General features: G+C 46.7%; 1 long non-coding RNA gene across 1 annotated transcript; it reads left to right on the forward strand.

Moving 5' to 3' along the window:
- Nucleotides 1–6,432: 6,432 nt before the first annotated feature.
- Nucleotides 6,433–7,979, forward strand: LOC136568507 (uncharacterized). Its single transcript, XR_010785224.1, has 2 exons — nt 6,433–6,521; nt 7,757–7,979. It is a non-coding gene; the product is annotated as an uncharacterized lncRNA (long non-coding RNA).
- Nucleotides 7,980–8,297: the final 318 nt, after the last annotated feature.

Genomic DNA, 8,297 nt, shown 5'->3' on the forward strand with positions numbered 1-8,297 from the left:
ACAATGCTGTGTTGCTTCATGCCTCTGGAAGTGGCTGAACACTCCAAGCAGGCAGGTTCACCCCGATGTGTGGGTGAACTTTTTCCCCACCAGCTCTCAGTCACAAGCTCAGTGGCTATAGCTGTTTGCCATGTGAGAGTAGCATTTCCAGTCAGGGTTGGTTGGGATGGGAGCTTATTTTGGGGCTCAGAGCTTGGTTTCATATTCCTTCAGGGGAGCTTTCCAGGCAGCGATAAAAGCAGTGATGGTAGTAGCACGTTGCCTGTCCTGAGAGAACTGATCTTGGCTTCAAGGGACATGGGGCTTCCCACAACATACGGCATTCCCAGGGGATGTGCTAGTGGAGGGTGTTTGTTTTACTGTCTGACCTCACTTATTTAGAAAGTGTTACAAAAAACAGTGAACAAACCTTCCCTGCTCCACTGCCATCTATTTGGCCTCTGGGTCATCTAGCTCCTATTGAATCTTTGGTGATTATTTTGACTAATTACATGCATGTTTGCACAATCAGTAGCACAAGAGTAGGAAGCACAACTGATTGCTGAGCAACTGAGCTCTGTGTGTTTTGGTAAACAGCTCCCTCCCTCTGCTCCACGGGCGGGCGGGGATCCATATGGACTGGGCATTCTTGGGAATCCCTGCTGGCTTTGGGCCATCCTGCTCCCACTGGTTCTGGTGAGGCTGCTCCCAATTTGCACAAGATGGAGAGAGCAGAGCATCTGTAGGGTTCAGCTGAGCTATGTCTTGATACATAACGGTCAAGGTTTTAGAACTGCACGTGCTGCATGGAGAGGAGGTTTCCTGCCAGCTCTGTCTTTCCACGACCTCTGGAGCGGTGCCCTAGGTGTGAACCCACATACCAGCAGCCAGAGTTAAAAGGGGGCTCACTCTTGCTCCGTTATCTCAAATTGGTGACCTCAATGCCAAAAACCACTGGGAAGACCCTCACAAGATGCATTTTTGTCCCACTGATGCCTTGTGAGGGCTGACCTAGAACAGAGACTGGACGGAGCTAAAGAATAAAGAAGGTATTTATTAAAAGGTCTCAAATAGATCCACCTTGGGCAGCACAACCCAAAATGGCCACAAAATGGACGACGGGTCACGGGGTCTCACACTTTTATAAGTTTTGGTCCATTAGCATATTGGAACTAATTGTCCAATTACAGCTTTAGCCTATGAAGTCCCATCTTTCTTGTTTTCTCTCTTCAGTCCACCGTTGTTTATGCTCTTGGGCCTGAGAACTGGATCAGTTGTTCTTGGGTCCCCAGCTAGAGAAGGAATTGTTTTGTTTACCTGTTCTGTGGAGAGAGCTTACTATCCCCTAATATGAAGCCTAGATTTACACACTAAAGCAGAATAGAATCTGAAAAATATAAAAGCTAAAACCTGAGGCATCATTTCCCCCCTTTAGAGGCTCGAGAAGGCCTTTATCTTGTCGAGTCTCTACTCTAAACATTAACTAATAATAGGTATTTAATAACAGAGGAGTATTGAACAATAATAAACAACTATTAACACAAACATCTAATAATAGACATCTAATAACAGATAAATATCTAACAGTACATGTTTAACAACAGTAATGTCTTGCACAGTTGGGTATCGTGCGAAGAAGAATAATGATTATTGTGAACAGTTCTTTGGGCACAGAAGAGGAATCATTTAAAACAGGCTTTCATCTGCATTAGTCCCTGTTTTTACAGTTGTTTCAGGAACAGAAGTTTTCTTAACTCTGGAGTAGTGAATCCAGGGTCCTTTGCCAGCGACTTTGACTGCGGTGAGGGTGGTCAGTAGAACTTGGAATGGTCCTCTCCACTTGGCTTGTAGAGGATCACTGTCCCACCACTTAACATAGACCGAGTCTCCAGGCTGGAACGGATGTGCAGGTGTGTCCAGTCCTATGGGTCTGGATAGTACAATGTAATTCTGGAGCTTCTGCAAAGTGGAACTTAAAGTCATTAGATATTTCTGCAAATTAAGTTTCCCCTTTATGTGAATTTCACCTGGAATACGTGGAATCTGATATGGCCTACCATACAGTATTTCATAGGGACTGATGTTATCCCTTTGCTTTGGTTGTATGCGGATTGTCAGTAAAGTGTCCTAGGGTGACGTTATGATGCTTGTATCCCCATTCATGTGTTCTGTTAATGTTGGATATTATGTTCTGTACCTTTAAGACCGGCTCTGAAGAGGGAAAGTTTTGTTTTGGTTTTCTTATCAGCCTGGCGGGACACAGAGACTGCAGCTTTTGCTTTTTCTGCTTTTGCTTTTCGCTTTTTGCTCTCTCTTGCTCTTGCTTGCTTCGCTTCTGCTTGCTTTTGCTCATTAGCTAGTTTAGCTAAACTGTCCAAATTTCTTCCTGGACTGTTTCTCCTTTCCTTTTTCTGACCATTTCGAACCTGCTCCGGGCTGGGACCTGGGAAACACCAAGATCCTGCACCTTCTGGCCTGCAGCAGCTGCCCCAGCACCGGAGGGACTGAGAACAGAGTGACCACCCCCAAGAGAGACTTTCTGAATTTGTCATCTTTTTTCAGAGCGGTGTCATCCGGTATTGTTCATTTTGTGTGCTGGGGGGTGCTGTGCTTGTTAAATAAACAGGTTCTTTCCACTCCTCTCCAAGGAATCCTTCCTGAACCGGTTGGGGGGAGGGGCTGTGTGGGTTTGCTTACTGGAGGGGCCCTAATTTGGAAATTCTCCTCCAAATTTGCCCTAAACCACGACAGCAAGGCCTGAACCTATGTCATGGATGTTTCCTGACAAATTTTGATAATTTGTGTTTTGAGAGTCTCATTCATACGTTCAACTTTACCACTCGCTTGGGGTTTATAAGGTGTATGCAGATCTCAAGAAATTCCCAAAATCCAGCTAATTTCCTTAACCACTGTTGCAACAAATTGTGGTCCCCTATCTGACGACATCCCCAAATGAACCCCGAACCTTGGAATTATATGATTGAGCAAAACTTTCACCGCTTCCTTGGCTGTGTTAGTGCGACAGGGGTAAGCTTCTGGCCATCCACTGAAGGTGTCAACTTATACCAGTATGTACTGGTATCCCTCTTTGTGGGGTAACTCCGCAAAATCTATTTGCCAGTAATCTCCAGGAAGATCCCCTGCTTTTGTAACTCCTAACACAACTCTTTTTTTCGTGTCAGGGTTGTTTTTACAGCAGATCTTACATTTGCTCACTATTGATTGTATAATATCGGTCATTCCCTTTCCTATTACTATCTTTTTCAAATGTTTCAGAAGATTTTCAACTCTGAAATGTGTGTTTTCATGTTGTCTCTGAGCCAGCTCCTGAAGGATCAGGGGTGGGGCTACCACCTGTTTTGCTGGGGCAACAGCCCATCCACTCTCTGTTACCTCAGCTTTAAGGAACTTAGTTTGTGGTCTGCTTGGTCATATTTTGGGGTGAACCCTGACAAATCAACCTCTTTTTGTGGAATTACTGCAAAAATCCCTTTTTCTGCAATCCCTCTTGTTGTTTTGTTAGCAAAGCAATTTCCTAATTCTGGAGTGGTTTTCCCTTTTTGATGACCTCTACAATGCATGATAGTTACTTCTGTGGGCTTTCTAATGCTCTCTAAGTGGGCAAGTATTCGTTCAGCACGTTTGATTTGATTACCTTGAGCGTTCAGAAGTCCTCTCTCCTTCTAGATGGCTCCATGGGTGTGGATAACACTAAAGGCATATTTAGAGTCAGTCCATATATTTACCTTTTTCCCTTCGCTCAGGTCTAGGGCTCTCATCAGTGCAATTGGTTCAGCTTTCTGTGATGACACATCTGCTGGCAGGGCCTTAGCCTCAATCATGTTATCCTGCGTGATCACTGCATAGTCTATCATCCTTTTGCCATTTTTCATAAAGCTGCTTCCATCTGTAAAATGTTCCTAACCTGGATTTTCTAGGGGTATGTCTTTCAGGTCTGGTCGGCTGGAATAGACCTCTTTGATAGTCTGCAAACAATCATGTTCAGGCTCATTGTCAATTAAGGTGGAGGATAAAAACATGGCAGGGTTAACAACAGTTGTTTTCAGGGTAACATTATCTTGTTCTAATAATAGCGATTGATATTTAAGCATCCGGTTGCTGGACAGCCAATGTCCCCCCTTTTGTTCGAGTATGGCCACTACTCCATGGGGTACATACACTACAGAGTGTCGCCCAAGGGTGAGTTTTCAGGCCTCCTAGATCAAGATGATAGTGGCTGCCACAGCCTTGAGGCACCCTGGCCAGCCTTGGGCAACACTGTCTAGATGTTTAGAAAAGTATGCCACAGCCCTCTGTTGGTTCCCAAGGTGCTGTGCTAGTACCCTCAGAGTTACATTCAGTCTCTCATGTGTGAAAAGTTCAAAACGTTTAGTTAAGTCTGGCAGTCCTAGTGCTGGAGCTGATATCAGAGAGTGTTTCAGCTGTTTAAAAGCTGCACTGGTGTTTTCAGTCGATATGATAATTCCCTTTTTAGCTGCTTTTAATGCTCTATATAGGGGTTTTACCAGCAGTCCATAATTTGCTATCCACAAAAGACACCAACCTACCATCCCCAGGAAAGCTTGCATCTCTCTCACAGTATGGGGCTCTGGAAGATGGTAGATGGCTTCTTTCCATTTTTTGCTGAGCTGTCAGTGTCCAGGGAAGATCTCAAGCCCCAAGTAAACTACTGCTTCCTTAGCAATCTGTGATTTTTCTCTAGAAACTCTGTACCTACTCAGTCCCAAAAAGTTTAATAGACTTACAGTGCATCGTATACAGTCATCTTTGGTTCTGGCGGCAATCAGGATGTCATCCACATATTGAAGAATAGCTCCTTCTGGCTCTTTTCCAATGCTCTAATTCCTTTGCTAGCTGGTTTCCAAATATTGAAGAGCTGGTTTTGAATCCTTGTGGTAAAACTGCCCATACAAGTTGACTCTTTCTTCCTGTCTCAGGATTTTCCCACTCAAAAGCAAAAAGCTCTTGGTTGTTTTTGTGCACAGGAATGCAGGAAAAGGCTTCCTTCAGGTCTACAACAGTAAACCACCCTAATTCGTCTCTCAGTGCGGTCAGAAGGGTGTAGGGATTGGCTACTACTGGGTGTTTATCCTCTGTAATTTTGTTAATTGCTCTCAAATCCTGTACTAATCGATAACTCTTGCCATCTGCTTTTTAACAGCTAAAATGGGGGTGTTGAATTTAGATTCACAATGTACTAATAAACCATGTTGTAGGAATCTTTTAATTATAGACTATATTAAATATTAGACCCCGAATGTTTCCGGGTGTGTCCTGCCTGGCTTCGTCTGGCCTCGCAGCTGGACCAAAGGCTGCAGCTGTGGTGTTTTCACTGCAGAGATACCTTTGGCCGGCTGGATGCTGCAGCTAGGCACTCAGAACAAATCCAGGCAAAGTAGGAACTCAGTTTACCTTTGGTGGAAAAGGTTCAAGCAGCAGTGAAGAGAAAAGGAGCGGGTTCTGTCATAGAGTCTTAAATCCAGAGTTTTATTTCAGCATGGTAGACCTCTGAATGTGGTAACAGCTCCCAGACAGGCGACCCAGCCGCATGGTCTCGTGTCCTTTTAAGCCCCGGGGACAGGGGGAGGGGAGGGACAGGTGAGGGCCAACCAGGTGGGAGGAGGGGAAGGGTCCTGGGATACAGACACTTGGACAAGCCAATGAGTCCAGACCTGAGGAGCATCTGCCAACCACACGATGCCCTGCTGGAATGTTAAGATTGATGGACAGCTCTTAGGCAGGAGGGCAAAAGGGGGAGGGGGAAAGGTTGGCGCACCTGAGGGGGTTGGGATAGGTGAGACAGGAAACCACTGCAACAATAGACACTAACCCCTTACGGTTCTCTAATTTCAGAGGGTATTGGTTTTGCGTTACTGGTGTAGCTCCTGGTTTGAGTGCAATACTCACTGGTTCTGCTCCTTTGGATCTTCCCGGGATATCACTGGCCCACACTATTGGATTGACCACATTTTCAACTTCAGTAGGGATTTCACCACATTTTTCCTGTATAAAAAGTGCAGCAACTCGGACAAATTTAGATTCAGGAATTACACTTCGTACACCCTTCCCTTTTTTGAATTTAATTTCTGCTTCCAATTTTTTCTAATAAATTCCTCCCCAGCAATGGTTTAGGGGAGTTAGGCATATAGAGGAATTGATGGGTTACCCAATGCTTCCCCAGTTTGAATTTTAAAGGTTGGAAGAAAGGCGGCATAATGGGTGGCGCAGCCTGTGCAGGACTGAGGCGTGTGGAGAAGTGGGGTGTCACCGTGGGGGGTCTCGGAGGTGCCATTCGGGGGGCCCTGAGGGCGGGCAGGTGGCTGCAAAGCCGGGGGATGCGGGCAAGGGAGAAGTGGGGGAGAGGAGGCGGTAGGATTGGCAGGGGCTGCCGCTGCCACAGCGGGCACGAGGGGGTGTGCAGCGAGGTTTCCTGGAGCTGCGGCAGGCAGGCAGGCAGGCAGGGAGAAAACCGCCTGCTGCGGCAGGAATGATTGCGGGGGAAGGGGGGACCCGCGGCGGGGGTGAGAGGCTCGGCAGCGGCGGGGGGGGGCCGCGGCAGGCTGCGCGGCGAGGTTGGAGTGAAGGGGGGGTGAACCCGATAGAAACCGGCGCAGTTACGCCTGAAGGTAGCATGGGGATAGGGTGCAGGCAGCATGCCGTGGATTGTGTAATTGGCAGAGCGGACCCTGTGCTCGCCGCGTATGGGGGGGGGGGAGCTGAAGGATAGGTGGGCCCCGTGGACCCCGCGGGGGTGGAGAGGGTGGGTGGGCGCGGCGCGAATTCCGTGTTCCCCATCCCGGGAAGGGGGGCCGAGGGCGGAGTGGCTCCCACAGAGCCGGCATTTAGCAGGGAAGACAAGGTAGGCGAGCTAGCACTAGGACCTGGAGAGAGCCAGGTGTAGGGCTGAGAGACTGGTTTTTCTGAGAGAGGTGCAGTTATCTGCCTTATTAGCATTTGAAGAGAGGCTCTCTGGTGGAAGAGATAAGGTCGGAATGCACTCAGCAGGGGAAGGTTGCAAAGAAAATGAGCTCCTAATATTTGTTTTTTCCACCACTTTGGTTATAGAATGAAAAAGAGGTAAAAAGCGAGTAACAGAAAAATCTTCATTAGTTTGGAAAGTATATAATCGTGTCCCTACTATGTCCCAAAAAGCATCTAGAGAGTTAGTGTGTGTGTTAACTTCTGGAAACTGGGAAGTAATCCATTTTATTAATTTTTTCAAGTTAGTTTTTGAGAGATTGCCTATAGAGAAAGAAAAGCTGTTAGCGGATAGGATTTCTTGGATTTGTAAATATAAGTCTCTCTCGTTCTGTGATCATTTTAATTTTCTAGGTTTCGATCCCATTCCCGTGTCGTTCCCTTTCCCCTTCTGTTATGAGTAGAAAAGTTGGCCATTTTTTTACAGGTTGCAGAGTTCACAGGTTGAGCCAGTTGCTGCCAGGGTGGAGTTCTGTTTGTTGTTGTAATCACCTGTTGTTAATAGTTTTTCGTTAACTACCTGTTGTTGATGGTTGGGAATTCCCCTTTTTGTCGAGTGGCACTCTGCTGCTGCCTGGAGGATGATACCCGGGACAGTGAAGGGGAGGGGACATCGGGGTTGGCATGCAAATGAAGAAGCCCTTCACCAAACCTAGCAAAAAACCCCTAAAAACAATGAGCCAACACAGAACTGAGGGATCGAAGTGATGTCTAGATGTGAGGAACAGAATCCAGTGTCCACTAAGATCCTTTTTACCCCTCACCCTAACCTAAAAAGATGTCGGCTGGAAAGAGGACCTCGAATGTCAAACCAAAAAACTGAGGAATCTCCTGGTGCTCTTGTGAGGATGGAAGCCCCAGCTCTGCCTGCAGACCAACGGACACAGCTGTACTTTTCCTCCTCCTCCGTGCCACTCCTGGAAGCAGCGGCGGTGTGAGTTTGACCCGTCAATTCTTCCTACCCAAGCTGATTTTTAATAAAGGCATTAAAAGGAGAAAGATCTCCTGCCCTATTTATTTCACTCCCAGCAGTAAAAAGAGAAAAAAAAGAAAAAAAAGACCCAAAGCAAAAGCACACACAAAAAAGGCTGTCCTAAAACTTACACTTCTTCAAGCGAATGGGGGTCAAATAAAAACTGCTGGGGGTGGTCTGCCGTTGTCCGAGTGAAGCGATATACGGAATAAATAGACGCCACAACCTGATGTAGTTAGGAAGTGGGTATGTATGTCAGCGCCCGGCACAAGCTAGATAGCTCTCGTGAAAACTTGTGCCCTGAGCCTTGGTCTGACCCACATCTTTATTCCCAAAGGTGTTCCAT

This window comes from Molothrus aeneus, chromosome W (assembly GCF_037042795.1).
Source record: "Molothrus aeneus isolate 106 chromosome W, BPBGC_Maene_1.0, whole genome shotgun sequence".
Taxonomy (NCBI): Eukaryota; Metazoa; Chordata; class Aves; order Passeriformes; family Icteridae; genus Molothrus; species Molothrus aeneus.